Source organism: Engraulis encrasicolus, unplaced genomic scaffold (assembly GCF_034702125.1).
Source record: "Engraulis encrasicolus isolate BLACKSEA-1 unplaced genomic scaffold, IST_EnEncr_1.0 scaffold_29_np1212, whole genome shotgun sequence".
Taxonomy (NCBI): Eukaryota; Metazoa; Chordata; class Actinopteri; order Clupeiformes; family Engraulidae; genus Engraulis; species Engraulis encrasicolus.
Genome location: NW_026945588.1, coordinates 1,063,569 through 1,080,815, shown reverse-complemented (window position 1 = coordinate 1,080,815; position 17,247 = coordinate 1,063,569). Strand labels below are relative to the sequence as shown.

The following is a 17,247-nucleotide window of genomic DNA, read 5'->3' as shown; positions in this document are numbered from 1 at the left end:
CATATCTCCCTTTGTCATAAAGAAGTAGTCCAGCCTTGAATACATTTGGTGTGGGTCTGAAAAATGTGTGTAGTCCCCCTCCAAAGGGTGCCTGTCTCTCCAGACATTTATTAATCCCAGATCAGACAGTTGCATATTCTTATATCTATTCAGCCATGCCCTATTCTTTTTTTTGCTTGTTGTATCTAAATTATAATTAAGCGGGCTTGCGGAGCAAGGACCATGCAGAGCATGGCCCTTGCAGAGCAAGGCCCGATTATAGTAATCTCTAAGTCCTGTTTAGTTATTATTTATTATTAAGCGGGCTTGCGGAGCAAGGACCATGCAAAGCATGGCCCTTGCAGAGCAAGGCCCGTTTATAGTAATCTCTAAGTCCTGTTTCTTTATTATTATTATTATTATTATTGGTTCTCTTGTGCAGGGGCAGTAAAAATAGAAAATGGATCTCCTCCTAGGCCTTTCGAGATAGAGACACCGTTCAAACACTAAAACGACCGGCTCGGCTTGGAGATCGCGTATAGTGATAGGCTTCTCCGTGTCTCTTGTCGTTTTCCCGTTTTTGGCGATTTTGTTAAAGCCTGGGTCCCCATTGGAAACAGTGGTGGAACCTCCATGAACCAAGGTTCCGCCACTCTAGAGATTAGAGTGTAGGAGGCTTTTTCGGTCATAAAACATCAACACTTTCACCTAGAAGTTTAGTTGACGCGTTGTTAGCGAGCTCTATGGGATGTCTCCAAATTGTCAAAGTTTCATCTCCCAAATCCCAATACTTTTTAAATGGCAGGTTTGTAAAAAAAACAGGCCTGGCTCTATGGAGAATCCCAGTCTTTCGAAAAGGGCATTTTTCAAGAGATCAGCGCATGTCCCACAGGGAGGTCCATTTGTGCCTGAAAAATGTAACCTATAAACTTCATTCAAAGACTGTTAGAGAGATCACAAGCATGACTCCGATCTGTGAAAAGGACACGTGCCAACTCCTTTTAGTTTTTTTACAACGATGTTGTAAAGACAAAAAACTCATTCTCATTTTCTCCCCAGTTTAGAGCTCAATACTAACTGTCTTTCAGTCAATCACAACAGGTGCAGCCAGTGAAGGGTTCCATTTCAACTGTCACTGTCTCAAGATTCCATTCTTAACGAGCAGGTGCGAGCAACCATTCTAGAAGTCTATTGTTCAGCTCTGCAATGCAATGTAATATAGTCTTGCTGGACTATGCATGACAATTAGCTGCTTGGCTTAGTGGTAATGCATGCCGTTGCATTAGAGATATGGAGGTTGAGGGTTCGAAACCCACCCGAAGCCATGTTGATTTTCTAAATTATATCATATGCAGCGTTCCTTGGCCGACTTAAAATGCCATGTATATCATTTAGTATGGATGGCAAATGTGCTGAATTACAGACATTGAGGTTGGGGGTTCGAAACCCAGTCAAAGCCATGTTGATTTTCAAAATTACATCATATGCAGTGTTCCTTGGCCAACTTAAAATGCCATGTATGTCATTTAGTATGCATGGCAAATGTGCTGGATTACAGATATGGAGGTTGGGGGTTCGAATCCCAGTCAAAGCCATGTTGATTTTCAAAATTATATCATATGCAGTGTTCCTTGGCCAACTTAAAAGGCCATGTATGTCATTTAGTATGCATGGCAAATGTGCTGGATTACAGATATGGAGGTTGGGGGTTCGAATCCCAGTCAAAGCCATGTTGATTTTCAAAAGTATATCATATGCAGTGTTCCTTGGCCAACTTAAAATGCCATGTATGTCATTTAGTATGAATGGCAAATGTGCTGAATTAGGGATATGGGGGTTGGAGGTTCGAACCCCAGTCGAAGCCATGTTGATTTTCAAAATGATATCATATGCAGTGTTCCTTAGCCACCTTCAAATATCATGTATTGTATGTCATTTAATATCAATGGCAAAGGGGTTGGATTACAGATATGGAGGTTGTGAGTTCTAATCCCGCTCGAAGCCATGTTGATTTTCAAAATTATATCATATGCAGTGTTCCTTAGCCAACTTAAAATACCATGTATGTCATTTAGTATATCCCGAAAACGCAGAGCTACAACACTTTCAAGATGGCTGAATCCAAGATGGCTGAATTGTTTGGCCCATAACTTCTGACTGGGTGGATGGAGTTTTTCCAAGATTTCTTTTAGCTTTGTTTTCTCAATAGTACTTTGTTTCATCTCTGCCCCAAAAGGCAAGCCCGCTTCCAGCATTTTCTGTGAGAATGCATTTCTAGTTTAAACCTATCGTTCCAGTCCCCAGCACAAATTAGGACAAATTAGGATCCCCTGCAATTCAACAGTAATAAGGTCAAATAATGTCTTGAAAAGAGCTTTCTTGCTATCTGGGGGTGCATATACATTAATGAGTGTCACTCTTTGTCCCTCCAATTTACCCTTTACCATTATATACCTTCCCTCCTTATCACATTTTTCCTGCTCAAGTTCAAATTTCGTTGAGTTTGATATCAGTATGGCTACCCCTCTTCTGTTGTTATGTTTGTGGTATGTGCTATAAAATGTATTGTAATACCCATATTTCTTAAGTTTCTCATGCTCCTCTGTGGACAAATGTGTCTCCTGCAAAAATATCACCTGATTTTTTTTCTCTTCTAAATTTAGCCATTATCTTCCCCCTTTTAATTGGACTGCTTAACCCATTTACGTTCAATGATACCACTTTAACACCATCATGCTGCATTTATATGCATTTCCCCATACACTTTCATCACCCATAAGCTAAACTCAAACATAAAAAACACATCAGCAACCGCTGTTCTAACTATATAACAGTAAACAAAAAAGTCTTGCAAGCTTTTCGTTTCCATAAATAAGTCACAACAATTTAGCAGTAGGCTATAGTCCGTTTTTCGTCAATTGAAAAAAAGGGCCTTACTTGCATGTTTTCAAAGAGAGGGAGAAAAAAACTGTAGCTTCAGAGTTCTGAGAGAATTAGATGCAGAGATAAGATAGGCCTACCATAAATTTCGCGACTGACCAAGGAAGTCATGAATTTCCTTCTCTTCTCTCATGTACTCCAGGAGAAACGTCTCAGTTGCTTCCTTGCTCTCTCAGCGATGTTGGTGCCTTCGTCTCCCACTCTGCGCCACTTGAACGCGGCCTCAAGCTGCTGTTCTGGCAACATCGCCTGCTCCTCGACCAATCCATCCACCTGTAAGCCCCTCTCCTCCATCGCACGCGCCGCTTCTTGTGGACTGTCGTATGTCTTCACGCCCTCTTGCCAATGGATCTTGAGCGCCGCTCTCGGTGACTGGAATCGAATGCCCTCCTCCTTTAGGACACGCTTCAGCCCTGCGTAATCGCGGCGCTTTGCGGCCACCTCCGTTGGATAGTCATGGTCAAAAGTAACTTTCTTTCCCTCGATCTCAATTTTGGTCTGCCATGCCTTTTTGAGAATGTCCTCCTTCTGTTGGAATTCCAAGAAATTGACGATGAGCAGGGGCAGATCTGGATGCCATAACTCTGTGGGCGCGTTGGATTTGTAGCTTGACATCTTCCGTGATTTTAAAGGACCAGTTCAGTCAATTTCAACATGCTGTTGTATTGCTCACGCTACCCTTGACTTGTCAGTACCCGGTGAGGCCTAGAAAAAATAATGTTTTGGTTCCGGTTGCCGACCGACCCTATCATTTTTTGTGCGACCCAACATTTTTTTTTTTCAGTTTTTGGAATCCCCCAAAAAATATCGATGTTTTGTGGATGGTTGTTCATATAGACAAGACACAACACGTTTCTTCATTCCCATAACTCGCCATCTCTCACTTTCTACCTGCCTGCAAGTTACTGAATTTGCATCGCATGACTATCCACATAGGAGCAACACACACGCGCGCGCCATAAGGGCCGCCGGCTTGATAGAAAACCCCAAATGTCACTGCAGAGTTGCGCACCTACTCGGTCACGTTGTAGGCTAATTATTATGCTACAACATGCTAATTGGTAGTCGTTGTAGCTCGTAAGTTTTAAACAACTTGCCTCATAGCGTTCTTGCAGACTAATAGCCTACGATGTAGTTCGGGAACCTGGCGAAAATGCCTGTCAAATGATAAGTCAATCGCCTTACCTCAACACCCGACACTGACACCCTGACTACCCGCCTCGAAATGCAACACATACAACATTATGAGTCTCCACTATTTTTTAATGTATTGATATTGTCTCGTCGTGTTAGAAAAGGGTTTCCATTCAGTCACGTTGCATGTTCGACGAGATGCATAACTCCTTACAGCAATACTAAAGTAGCACTATCAACACCTTGTAAAATAAGTTAATATGAGAGAAGGGAAATGCTTTGCCCAAGTTTTCCTTCATTCTTTCATTTACCACAAGGCTTGGTTAACCAAGAAGTCCGTTGGCCTGCGCCCGTTATTTTCTCGCTCTCTCTCTCTCTGCTTGTCCCTCCACCATTGCACAGGAGCAGGACGCCTGTCACTTGGTACGTTTACATGAGGCATTTAAATCCGATTTAACTCACTTTAAATCTCATTAAAACTTAATTCCACTTTAAAAACATCATGTAAACACTTGCCGAACAGGATTTAAGTTTATTCCGATTTAAACTTAAGTCCGATTAAAGTGGGTGGTTTATTCCTCTTTTAAATCCGATTAAACACGTTCCTCTGTCATGTAACCTTTTAATCAGAATTACAATAAATCCGGTCGTTCCACGCATGCTCGTTGACCACACGATGGCGCCAAGAGCCCGTGCTCTTTGTCAGTGAGAAAAAGATGGCGGCACTTCCTGTTGATTTTCACATGAAAGTTTTGCTTAATTTAAAGTCCCTAAGCGACTATAAATGTTGTGGCTTCCATATATTGATGTAAAAGTGCCCCACGAAGTAATTAAGCACAACAAAGTTACTCCACATCACCCTTTCACCAGTTCGTTTTTCTAAGCTAGGAGGGTGCTAACTAGCATTTGAAAGAACCAGACCCAAAGGGGATTTTACCAGCCTTGAGTCCACTGAGGGAATTCATTTTCGGGCTGAACATTAGCTTGTGTCCCAGTAGTTCCCCGGAGGTTTGGCGACCACGCCCCCACGCCTTATTTGGCTCACTCAGCACGTGCGTCCTCAGTCCAATCGCAATGCTTTATTTTCCCCAGACGTTTAATCGCATTTAAGTGAAATTGCCATGTATACACGTCGCAAAATAACTCTTAATCCGATCTACTTAAATCCGATCTATTAGATCCGATTCAAAAACATCATGTACACGTAGCAATAGTCTCTCTCTCCCCACCTCCTCCAAATAATGACATTGAAATGAACGATGATGTCGCCACAAATACGACTGTTCGATGAAGAACTAGGACGACTACAGTTTCCTACAATAATGATTTAAAGGCAATGACGATGTTGCCCCTCAATCACCCTTCATTAAAACATTCATATCGCCTCAGGTGTCTACATCCTCGCGTAAAACAAAAAAGTGAGTAAATAGAATGTTTGCAAGCCAGAACCTTCATCCCAATGAAAATATGGTCTACAACGGATGATGGAAAGGAATCAAAAAAGTTAACGGGGCAGGACATAGGCCTACAGGAGTTAAAATAGCAGTGTCAGGCAACTGACAGCTGGACAAGTTTTGCCAGAAACGGTAGGCTATTACGTATCATATCCTCATTTCGGTGACGGTCAGTATAATTGGCTCATTAATGCTTATTATATTTCATTGTAACTTTAGCTGTAGGCCTCACTCCACTATCGTCCTTGGCATTGTTCCAACAACGTTTATGACGAAATCTGGCGCATGTGGGGGGTTGGGGGTGTCGGACATAAAAAAAAAAAGGAAAAAAAAAAATGAAAAAAAAAAATCCGACCGACCCATGACCAAAGCTGACAACCAACCGGAACTAAACTTTTATTTTTCTTAGGCCTGATGCCACATTTTTCGGCTCAGCCCTTTCCGAGATATGAGCAATTCTAATGGGGGCAGCGTTTGTTTACATTTTTAAAAAATGTAACATAGGCCAACTCCAAATATTTTCCCAAAAGGTACTGCTGTTTGCTAGCTGTCTGCTGATGTTTTATAACCTTTTGGATGTTTTTGGGAATAAATAAAAATGTTTTTTTGAAATGTAAACAAAGAGCTGCCCCCATTACAATGACCAGGATCTCGGAAACGGCTAAAGAAGAAGAAAAAAAAATCTCAGGCACTGACAAGTACAGGGTATTGTGAGCATTACAACTGCATGTTGAAATTGACAGAACTGTCCGTTTAAGGTGCTCGTGGAGAAAACTCTCTATGAACCTGTGTACTGAATCTCAATCTCCATTCTAAGTCCGTCACTTTCTCTTGTAATTTCCTTTGTTGCTTCAGAGAGGAGACGATAATCATTTTCAAATTTGAATTCCACTCCTCGGTCTCCACCACGCGATCCTGCAGGTCTTTAACGTCTCTTCCTTGTGATTCCATGGCCTTATCCACGGTTTCAAATCGCTTGCCTATTTCTTCCTTGAAAATGGCAAATTCTTGTCTGAGCATACTTCCCAAGTTTTGTATGCTTTCTCGAATGTCCTTCATTTCTTTTCGATTCTCCTCGCTGTTTGACCCAATTTGCCTAGCCACGTTGTCGAAGCCAGCCTTCATGCTAGATAGCATGTTATCATAACTTGGTCGGTCCTCGACGTCGTCTTTCTTTCTATCTCCCATCTTTCCTCCTCCCTTTCCTCGTCCTTCCTTTGTCTACTCATCATCCCCCTCTTTGATAGTGAACGTGAAATTCGGCTTTACTTCAACGACCGGGAGCTCCTAAAAACACGTCTAGTCAGCCATTTGCCAAACCGGAAGCCCCAACTGAAATATTTCAGGTCTTGTATTGTTTTAATATTGATGATTTTGGCATACAGCTCATGAAAACCGAAACTTCAGATCTCAAAAAATTACCATATCATGACAAGGTTGTCTAAACAAGCTATTAACCTAATCATCTGAATCAACAAATTAACTAAACACTGATAAAAGCTTCCTGAGGCTTTAAACAGTTCCAGCCTGGTTCATTACTCAAAACTGCGGTCATGGGTTAGACTGCTGACCTGACTGTGTTTAACATTGAAGTCAATGGCGGTGGCACTGCATGAAAGTTATGGAAGCCCAGATATCCTTGATGCTTAGCTGTCAGCTGTTTTTTGTTGTGTGATCTGGTGACCAACACTTCCATCTTCATTATACCCCATAGATTTACTTACCACGTTATGGTGCTTTGGTGGTTATGGACATTCTTTTGCCAGAAATGAAACCCCATTGAAAGTCAATGAAATGTTCTGTCTGGTAACTTAGAATGTCCATAACCACCAAAGTACCTAAGTGTGGTATAGAAATCTATGGGGTATGATTTAGTTATAGTAGGCTATAGTAACAGCAGCAATAGTAAAAGTAGTACAATCAATAGCAGCATCTGGAATTATCCAGAAAGCACATACAACTTTTTTTTACTCATTTGACTATGAGATATGATTTTTTAAATGAAAGTGTTAAAGCTGAATGAGCATGATGCCATGAAAGCAGAGGATTGTACCTTTTATATGCAGGGCATCCCATGCTTGTATGTCAGGGTGCATCAGATGCCCCCTATGAAAAGATATTGTCTTGGCCCTATTGTAAATACCAATACCAAATACCATCACCATTATTTTGTATTTTCATGGGCCTGGTGGACCCAGTAGAATTCATCTAAATTTCAACAGATTTTACACAGAGTGATTTTAATGTGCATAGAACATTTTTATCACACAGCTGAGGCAATATGTTTTTATTTGGTAGCTTTACGCAGCAAAAGGTCCATTTCTATTCCAAGATTCTGACTATCACCATTATTTTCTATTTTCATGGGGCTGGTGGCCCCGGTAGACTTCATCCAAATTTCAAAATATTTTACACAGTGTGTTTTTACTGGGTGTAGAACATTTTTACTCTAGGGCCAAGGCAATATCTTTTCATAGGGGGCATCTGATGCACCCTATTGTATGTGTTCCAGAGGCATAGATATTGAATTTTTCATTTTCAACTCGTTTTTATCTCAAAAACCCTCAGGGTTTGAGAACCTTTTCTAAAAACTGCCGTAGGCGCCAATGGGTTAACATATAACATATGAAAACATATGAAATTAAGTTGCTGCTTCAAAGGTTCAGCAGATTAACCCATGTAATAATTTCCCAAACTTAGTCATACCACTGTATAAAGTCTTGGAAGAAAATAGAGCATTTTCCTACAAGGAAAAAACTGTGACAAGTTTGTATTTGATAGATCACTTTGTGTTTGGTTTCAGTCATGCATGCGAATGTGAATCTGCCAATTGCAGACTTGGTAACACACCCTCAGATTATCACCAAACCTCTCACCCCTCATGAAACTGCTCACCTGTCCTCAACCCAGTAGAAGCAGGCTGGCTCTTTCCTCCGTCTTTGGCCTTAGTGTAGACTGTAACAGTGTAGTCAGTTCCTGGTGTCAGTCCTGTGATGTCTGTGCTGCAGGACTTGGTAGAGATGGACTTTGGTTCAGTCCCTTTACTGTGGTAAGAGATCAGGAAGTTGTGTGGAGTCTTCCACACCTCAGTAGGCACCTGCCAACTGACTCTAGCAGATGATAGAGTAGTGGTGCTCACAGCCAGATTCTCTGGGACTGGAATTTCTGAAACAGATTAGGACATACATACAGTTTCACATCAGCAGAAATGGACGCAAAATAGACTTTAATGGTAGAAAAGGCCTTGCCTCCATCTAATAAATCTTGGATTAAAGAGATAGGTCTACACCGCATTCCACATTATTACACAAATGACGTTTCCCCAAATAATCAATATATGACAGTCATCATAATTTTCAAGTCATCAGCCATTAGAGTACAATTAAAACGTTTTTAAAAGATAAAGGTATTTTTTAAAATAATAAACTTAAAATGCCCAAAAAATTTTTGGGAAAAAAGTTCCAAATTATTACGCAAACGTTTTGTAATGTAATCCAAATGTATTTCTTTTTTTCCCATTTACATCAAAACAGTTGGCATTTGGTACCCTCTAAATTACATTTCAATGTTCAAAACTTGGTTATTAATCTGTAGCTGGAATGCTGAATTTAAGATTGAAGTCAATGGCAGGGCATTGCATGGGAGTTATGGAAGCCCAGATATCCTTGATGCTTTGCTGTCAGTTGTTTTTGTTTGTTTGATCTGTTGACCCATACTTAACTCTTCAATATACCCTGTGACTTTCCATGCAACATTTTGGTGCTTTGGTGGTATTGACATTCTAACTCACCAGAAATAAAACCCAATTGAAAATGAATGGGATGTTATGTCTAGTGAGTTAGAAGGTCGATACCACCAAATACCACCACTGTACTCTAATGATGACTTGAAAAAAAGAAATTGACAATAAACCCGACTTGACTTGACTACAGAGCATTGGAAATCTAATTCACCGCCCTAGGAACAGGGTCCACCTCATGCGTCCAACCGCGACGCAGAAATTGAAAATTTCGGTCACCAGACCAAACAAACAAAAACAGCTGAGAGCAAAGCATCAAGGATACCTGGGCTTCCATAACTCCCATGCAATGCCCTGCCATTGACTTCAATGTAAAATGCAGCATTCCAGCTACAGCTTATAACCAAGTTTTGAATGCGGTGTAAACTGTCTATGTCCATACCTAAAGAAAAATGTAAAAAATTGTAAAAAAAAAAAAAAAAAAAAGAAAAAAAAGTAAAAAAAGAAACTTTCTGTACTTTGTGTACTCTAAAGATGACTTGAAAAAAAAGAATTGACAAAATAAAACCGACTTTAATTGACTACAGAGCATTGGAAATCTAATTCACCACCCTAGGTCCACCTCATGCGTGCAGTCCAACCACGACGGAGAAATTGAAAATTGGAATATTAAGTCGTTTTACTTTGGTTTCAAATTCACCTATTTACCTTTTCAAAAGCCACCGACAAAAATAACAATACAATGAACAAACAACATGAAATACCTGCTTTCTGAGTTGTCTGGACAATTTAAAATGGAAGTTTTTCACCCAACAAAATAGGGAATCATGAAAAACAAACATCAAAAGAAAACTTAAAGAATGTTTTTGCACCAACTGTGGGATTTAGAAAAACCTACAGCCTCTAAAGAATCTCATTAATGAATGCAAAACAGTACCTGTCATCAATTTTCCTCCCACTTTCTCTGATTGCAGTGTCATATTGGCTTTAAAGGTTGAAGCCTTGTCCTGGACTATTTTCTTAAACGTATACCTCAGGTTTTCATTTGGATTAAGGTCCAGACTGTTTGTAAGATTACATGTTCTTCTTCAATGAATGTCATCACAGGTTTTACAGTACGGCAAGTAAACTAAAGATCTCAAGAAAAGATTTCATCATCTCCAAGCATCCCTTCAGTTGATAGGATGGGGAAAGTGTTGTTCACTTTAACTTGCACTGCAAAAAACGAATATCTGTAGAAGTGTAATATACTTGAATTCAGCATTTTGTTCTCATTACACTTGTTTTTGAGTGTATTTTCTTGGTAAGACTGACTATTGTTAAGATTATTTGACTTGTTTCAAGAAAATTCATCTTTTTTATCCTACCTAGATAATAAAACTAGTTCTGAGCAGCTTTTTTCTTAAAATAGAACACATACTGACAGAGTCGCATTAACAATTAGACTGTGAGTACATTTTTACTTGTTTCAAGACAATAAGACAATCCAAATGAACCTGTTTTAAGAACTGGCTCGGTCTCACTAAGATATTCTAGCTAATCAACTGTGATAGCATACAAATTAATAGGGCCATTGAGATTTCCATTCATGATTCATAGCTTTGACATTTCTGTTGTCTGAGCAGCATTTGGCATAGCAATTTCATGATTGTAAATCTGTATCCCATCTCAATGTGTCAAACACTTGATATTCACAGCAAAATATACTGTAGATGAATCAATAACACATATAAGTGAAAAGTGAAAGCCCATTGGGAAACTCCAACTCCCATTGTCATTGTGACACAGCACTCCACAGCACACAAGTGAACACTGCACACAACGAAATTGCATTTATGCCTCACCCGTGCAAGGGGGCAGCCCTCAGTGGCGCCCCATGGGGAGCAGTGCGGTGGGACGGTACCATGCTCAGGGTACCTCAGTCATGGAGGAGGATGGGGGAGAGCACTGGTTGATTACTCCCCCCACCAACCTGGCGGGTCTGGAGTCGAACCGGCAACCTCAAGTCTGACGCCCTAACCGCTCACCCATGACTGCCCTTATATTAAAAAAAAATAGGGAGTCCCATTTCTGTGATTATGGTCTTTCCTAATTGTTACCAAGAAACATCCATTTCAGAGATGATATTCAAAAAATCTAATCTTTGAACTGACATATGCCTCTGACGCCTTGATACCGCTGATGTGTGGCCCAATTCTTTTTCATGAGCAAATATACTTTTTGTTTGATGGGTAGGCTACTTTCGACAATTTTGCTATGATTTTTTTTTTCCAAGATTGTTTTTGGTCTTTTTTACAACTTTATTGTAACTGACAGGACAGTTTGAGAGGTGGACAGGAGGCGAATGGGGAGAGAGGTGCAGAGGGGTCGGCACATGACCCGGACCGGGAATCGAACCCGGGTCGGCCACACGGCAGACGAGTGCCCTACCGGTTGCCCATGGCAGGGCCATTTTGCTTTGATTTACAAGACATTTGCAAACATTTTATAGGCCTAATTTAATTTAGAAATTTAGAATAAAAAAATAATGCTTTGACTCTATCTCATGCACACGTGTCTCATCATGCTCTGTCATGTTTCCGTCATCAGAGCAAAAAAGGTTGTGAGTTATTTCACTTAATTCTATGATAAGATGTATAGCATGGTCCTTGCTGCTGATAAAAACAAAAGTGAATATCTTCAGAAATATCAGCATCTGTCCAGACAACGTTTTTAGTTTGTTATCTATCATTAGATTCCATCGTTACACTAATTGGACATGTCTTGTATGGGTCTATTAATATGCAAACCTAGGCCTATAGCCTACCTGAAGTTATACCATCTAGATCAATATGATTTGACAAAATAAAGTGCTTCAATGCACGTTTTATTTCCTGTTGCACAACTGCAACAGTAAGGGCAACAGGTTTTTTTGTGTTCATTTTTAAGGCACACTCAAAAAATGTTTCTGGGTCCTGGTAAATATTAAGAAATATGTATACATACAATATTATTATAAAATGGAAAAATGATTCATTGAAATCATATAAACACCATTTGAACTGTCGGCGTATGAACTTTTAAACAAATAATCTAAACAAATAATGTATGCACTTGAAAAAAGCTCATAATATTAACTGACATGCACATCACACTCCAGAACAGTAGGTGGCAGTAAGAAATGAATCGCCTATTGTCGAAACACATTTTCATTGACAGTATTTATCTTCTTCCTGCTGGCACCAAGTTGTTACCTTATTGGTACAGAAATATTTTACATAAATCAAAACTATATATGTGAAATTCATGCTGTAATTCAGGTGGGATAACAAACAAAAACAAAAAAACACCAAAGAGTAAAACCGGAAATGGAATTACGTCACTTCCTGTTCGTCAGTTGGTCTCCTGCTTTGAAATTGAGGCAATCGTTTTCAGCCGGGTAAGTTTCACAATCCGTTTCAATCCTTGTCATCTTTGGCAATATGCTTGTATTAAGACACTATTACGGTCATTTGTGAAGTATACTACGCTATTGTGATGTTTTTGGCATTTTTGTCTGTATGGAAAGTTAACCGATACGATTGTTAGATCATGCTGTGTGATCTGACAAGCTGTTTGTCTTGCATTCAAATATCCACTCTTAAACAGTAGCTTATCTTGTGCAACATCTTTAGGTGTAAAAAAAGTTACCTTAAGGTTTATCCAGTCTGAAGTGTAAATTACCAGCATAATTATTTTAAACATAGTTTAACACCTGCTGCTGTTTAGCTTAGCAGCTAGCTATTGCTCTCTAGCTTGCTATTGCCCTGTAATGCCCCACATGTTACTCAAAATATGTATCTTATTTTTTGTAATGGGCGTCACTATTGGCCAGTCCTGAATATCACCTTTGAAAAGCCATGTTTGCCGATATTGTGAGAAAAGGTTCACCTCTGTTTTTCAACTTGACAGATGGTTGCCCCCTGTGCGAGTGGAAGATGTGACTTTGAAGACAGTCATTGTAAAAGGTAGGATTTATGTCCATGTTCAATTGTTTTACACTTTACCCTCTGCTTGAACACTTTACTTACACCAAAGCAAAATGAGGATAAAAATATTTTTTAGCCAATTAGCTGTCATTTTCATGTTGGCATGGTGTCAACAGTTATTTTGTATTGTATGAAACATGGATATGGTGAAAAATATTTTAATTAACTTTAATTTCACGCTGTCTTAAGTGGCTGTAGTCACATTATTTACCAATATTTTTAAATGGTGACAATATTCCCCAGTCTAAAAAGTGGTGACGATGTACCTGACTTGCTTGCCATAGACAACAAGAAGTGGTGTTTCATGCATGGTGTGGAGTTGCTTGAGGATGCAAAATCATTGGTAATCCAACAACATGCGTCAGTCAACATCTATGCAGTGACATAGGCTATTTGATGTGGCAGATTTGGTTGAGGCTACTCTACTCTCCTTGACCCCTGGTCTCAACTTAGGTTTTACAGGAAGTCAGTCAATGTCATTGTGATGTTAGCCCTCATCTTATCTTGTAATTTATGTGACATCAACTCCAGCACTCTAATTATGTGTTTTGTCATAGGTGCAAAAGGCTTGTCTAAGATAAGCTGGCAGTCTACACCGCATGGCCTGCGTTGCTGACATTGAGTGAAGTAAGTGTGGTGGTACATTATGTCATAACAGATAGTATTTAAGTGTTGATGTATGTCTGTCCTGTAGGATGTCTTTGTGGCTTGACCCCAGGTGTTGCCCCACCTGCAGGCCCAGAGATAGAAAGACATAGTCACAAGTCACAGGACAGACAGGAAGCACAACACAACTGGGCCTGACAACCATGTCATTTTCTTGTAATGTGTCTTTGACAGGTTAATGCAGAGTTCCTGTGCCTGACAGATACTTGAGGAAGCATCTTGGAGGTTCTCAAGGAGAAGGGAGGCGTTGCCAGAAGGAAGGTAGGATAACTCATGGCTCCAGCAGCTAATGGAAACATTGTGTTTGAGTTGCAAACAATCTAATGAAGTTGGGTATTAGGTATTAGAAGGTCAGACATTAGGTGTGGGAGACGCATGGCCCACCTCTAGGTTCACTGACTCTGAATTTTGAACAGTTCTGATTATGATGTTCACAAACGATCTGCACCCCAATAAAGAGAGCATGCGATAAGTGGCACCTGCATATCACTGACAAGCACACTATTAAATGCCCCCTATTAGTGGCCATGGTTGTCATTCACTAGACATCAGCATTTTTACATTTAGTGCCATTAAAGCTACATAAAAAGTGTGTGCACAGTGTTAAGCTTTCTGCATTTTCTTTTTCCACCATCAGGACTAGAGTGGCGAAGTGATCCAAAGGCAGACTGCACATCTACGTATATGGTTTGCAAGGAACATCCCGTGCCAGAGACTGTGATACAAGGCATGGAGCTGTACAGTGAACTCGGAGCATCTCTTGTGCATGTGTGATGCTCTTTGGACTCGGTTACCGGTATATACCCTCAATCTCAACTCTGTGGATTTGGATTTACAATTTTAAGTATCCAGATGAACTGAAATATATGAGTGATTCTACGATTCCCCTACGCTTTTGGCAAAAGCAAAATGTCAATTATCAATATTTTTTTTCAACTAAATGACCTAGATGTTTACATAGTGTATATATTTAAGTTTCCAAACAAACAAATTGCCAAGCTTAATCTTAAATCATTTGATGAATACTGTAATGAAAGCGATCATTTGCTTAATTATTTTGTCAACAGTGTTATGGACAAATACTATGTCATTTCAAACATATATAAAAATACTACAGAGTTGAAACAATATATGTTTGAAAGTGCTTATGTCCCTTAGCAGTAATGTTGTCATTAATCTGTGCAACTGATATAGAAAATGTGATTGTTGAGCTTCATAAGTAGGATTTTATGAGTCACTGTGATACAGACTGACACATTTTTCATCATAAATCCCTGTAACATCTGATTTGAATATAGTCACCCTCCTTACACAAGACTTCCTTCTCCAGAGATAATCCCTAGTGTATGTTCATAGGATTTTTCCAACACATAAGGGATCAATAGCGCAAAAACACTTTCAAAACAGTCAACCGTGTTACTCAACTGTGTTACGGTCAACAGTGCAGGGGAACAAGTCGGCACTTTTTTAGGAGAAAAAACAGAGCAGACAAACCCATCTCCCTAGACCACAAATTATTTTGTTTGTTTGTCTGTCAATATGGATATAAATTGGCAAAAACATACTCCTCCTCAACTGACATCAGTGTTGCCAGATTGGGCTGGTTCCCGCCCAATTGGGCTGCTTAGGATGGCCGTGTGCGGGTAAAAATGGCATCTATCAGAAAAACCTGCCCACTGCCATATAAATCAATAGAATTGGGCGGGTTTTTAGGGCGGATTTTGAACATTTTTTGGGCTGGAAATCATCAGCCTCATCTGGCAACCCTGACTGTCATACTTAATTGTAACACCATTGACGGTAACACCGTTGACATTTCAGCCATTTTTATGGTGTTGTGCTAACTGAGGACCTCAGAAGTTCCACCACAACACCTTAATCAATTCATGTATCTGTATGCTTTATCTGTGTTTTTCTACATGTGATTTCTAATTCAGATTCTTATGAATATGTTGATAACACAGTTGACAGGCAATTTTCCCGCTATGAGAACATGAAAAAGAATGGATTAAATTATGGAAGGATGGAGCTCAAAATTTACCAAAAAGTCTTCCCGTATCCTGCCAAAGAGGTTATGACATCACGTGATGTTATTCGTATGGCCTAAGACCAAACCATTACTGATTTATGGAGGAGGTTTCAGACCGTGACACGGTTACCACAGTTTTCGTGGACACACACAAAATGGCAAATTTCATGTATAATGGAAAGGACAATGGTCTTTCTGACAGTTTTGTCATATTGTGATGATTACTGTGAATCAACATTTGCAATCGTCTTGGGCAAAACAAGTTTCTTTACATGCTAATATGAAGACTGAATCTGACATTTGGAAAACAGGACGGCATGAAAACGCCCAAAACCAGTATTAAATATTCATTCTTGCTGAGGGAAATAATGCTATGTCTACACTTTCTGTATTATATGAAAGATAAATGTTTTCTAATGTCCAAAACATCATTGGATGCAGTTAATAGTTAGTGGAATTGCCAAATAAAATCCACGGACTTAAAAGTGTAGCCGAATTAGAGAATCACTCATATGTTCTGGTGAATTTGGAAAATATGCCCAAAAGGTTCAATCACTATAAACTACAGTAAATATGTTGGACACTGGCAATCTCAGGTTCTAAGACATTGTATAAAAGGACAATCCATCACATTTCTATGCATACTTTTATGTGCTGTTCTCTGATCTGAGTTGATGATTTTTTTTTGTCCTTATCTTAGCTCAGCATGGCATTGAGTATCATTGAGGGTTTTTTTTCTAAGCATTTTCTATGCAGATTAAAAGATGAGCACTATAATGAAAGGCGTAATAACGCCTCAGTAGCACTTCATGGACACATTGATATCATAATTAAAAACATTTCTCTCTCCCTCTCCTCCACCACTTTGGGAAAGAATCAAAGAGCCAAAAGTGATCCTGCGGGCAGTTGGTCAATTCTAAAATGTCCATTCACAAATAACATCTTTTTCATGAATGTCTAAGTAAATAAGTGAGTAAATAGACACATACTGTTCTGTTGAGAGTATGTTTTTCGGCCAAAGATATCTGACTGCATTCAAAATGGTGGATTAACATGCAGAGGACCCCACTATTATTAATTTGCCCAAGCGATTATGACATTACTTAGAATTTGCTGGTGGTTGTAAGCATTCATGAAAAAGTTGACATTTCTGAACAGGCCACATAAATTAATGTGGTACACTACTGATAATTTCAGGTTTTCTGTTTAATCATACGATTATATTGTCTAGATTTTGGTGCTTTATTATCGTTTGACTGCATGTTTGTCCAGCTGATGAAATATTAATAAAAGAAATGT

The 17,247-nt window shown here is 39.5% G+C and overlaps 1 long non-coding RNA gene across 2 annotated transcripts; it reads left to right on the top strand.

Annotated features, from left to right (window-relative positions):
• Positions 1-11,871: 11,871 nt before the first annotated feature.
• LOC134443287 (uncharacterized) lies at positions 11,872-14,777 on the top strand. 2 transcript variants are annotated; one of them, XR_010033625.1, is made up of 5 exons: positions 11,872-12,664; positions 13,177-13,232; positions 13,811-13,880; positions 14,094-14,180; positions 14,557-14,777. It is a non-coding gene; the product is annotated as an uncharacterized LOC134443287 (long non-coding RNA). The 2 variants fall into 2 exon arrangements; XR_010033624.1 differs by having other exon boundaries at positions 11,876-13,232.
• The last annotated feature ends 2,470 nt before the right edge of the window (positions 14,778-17,247 follow it).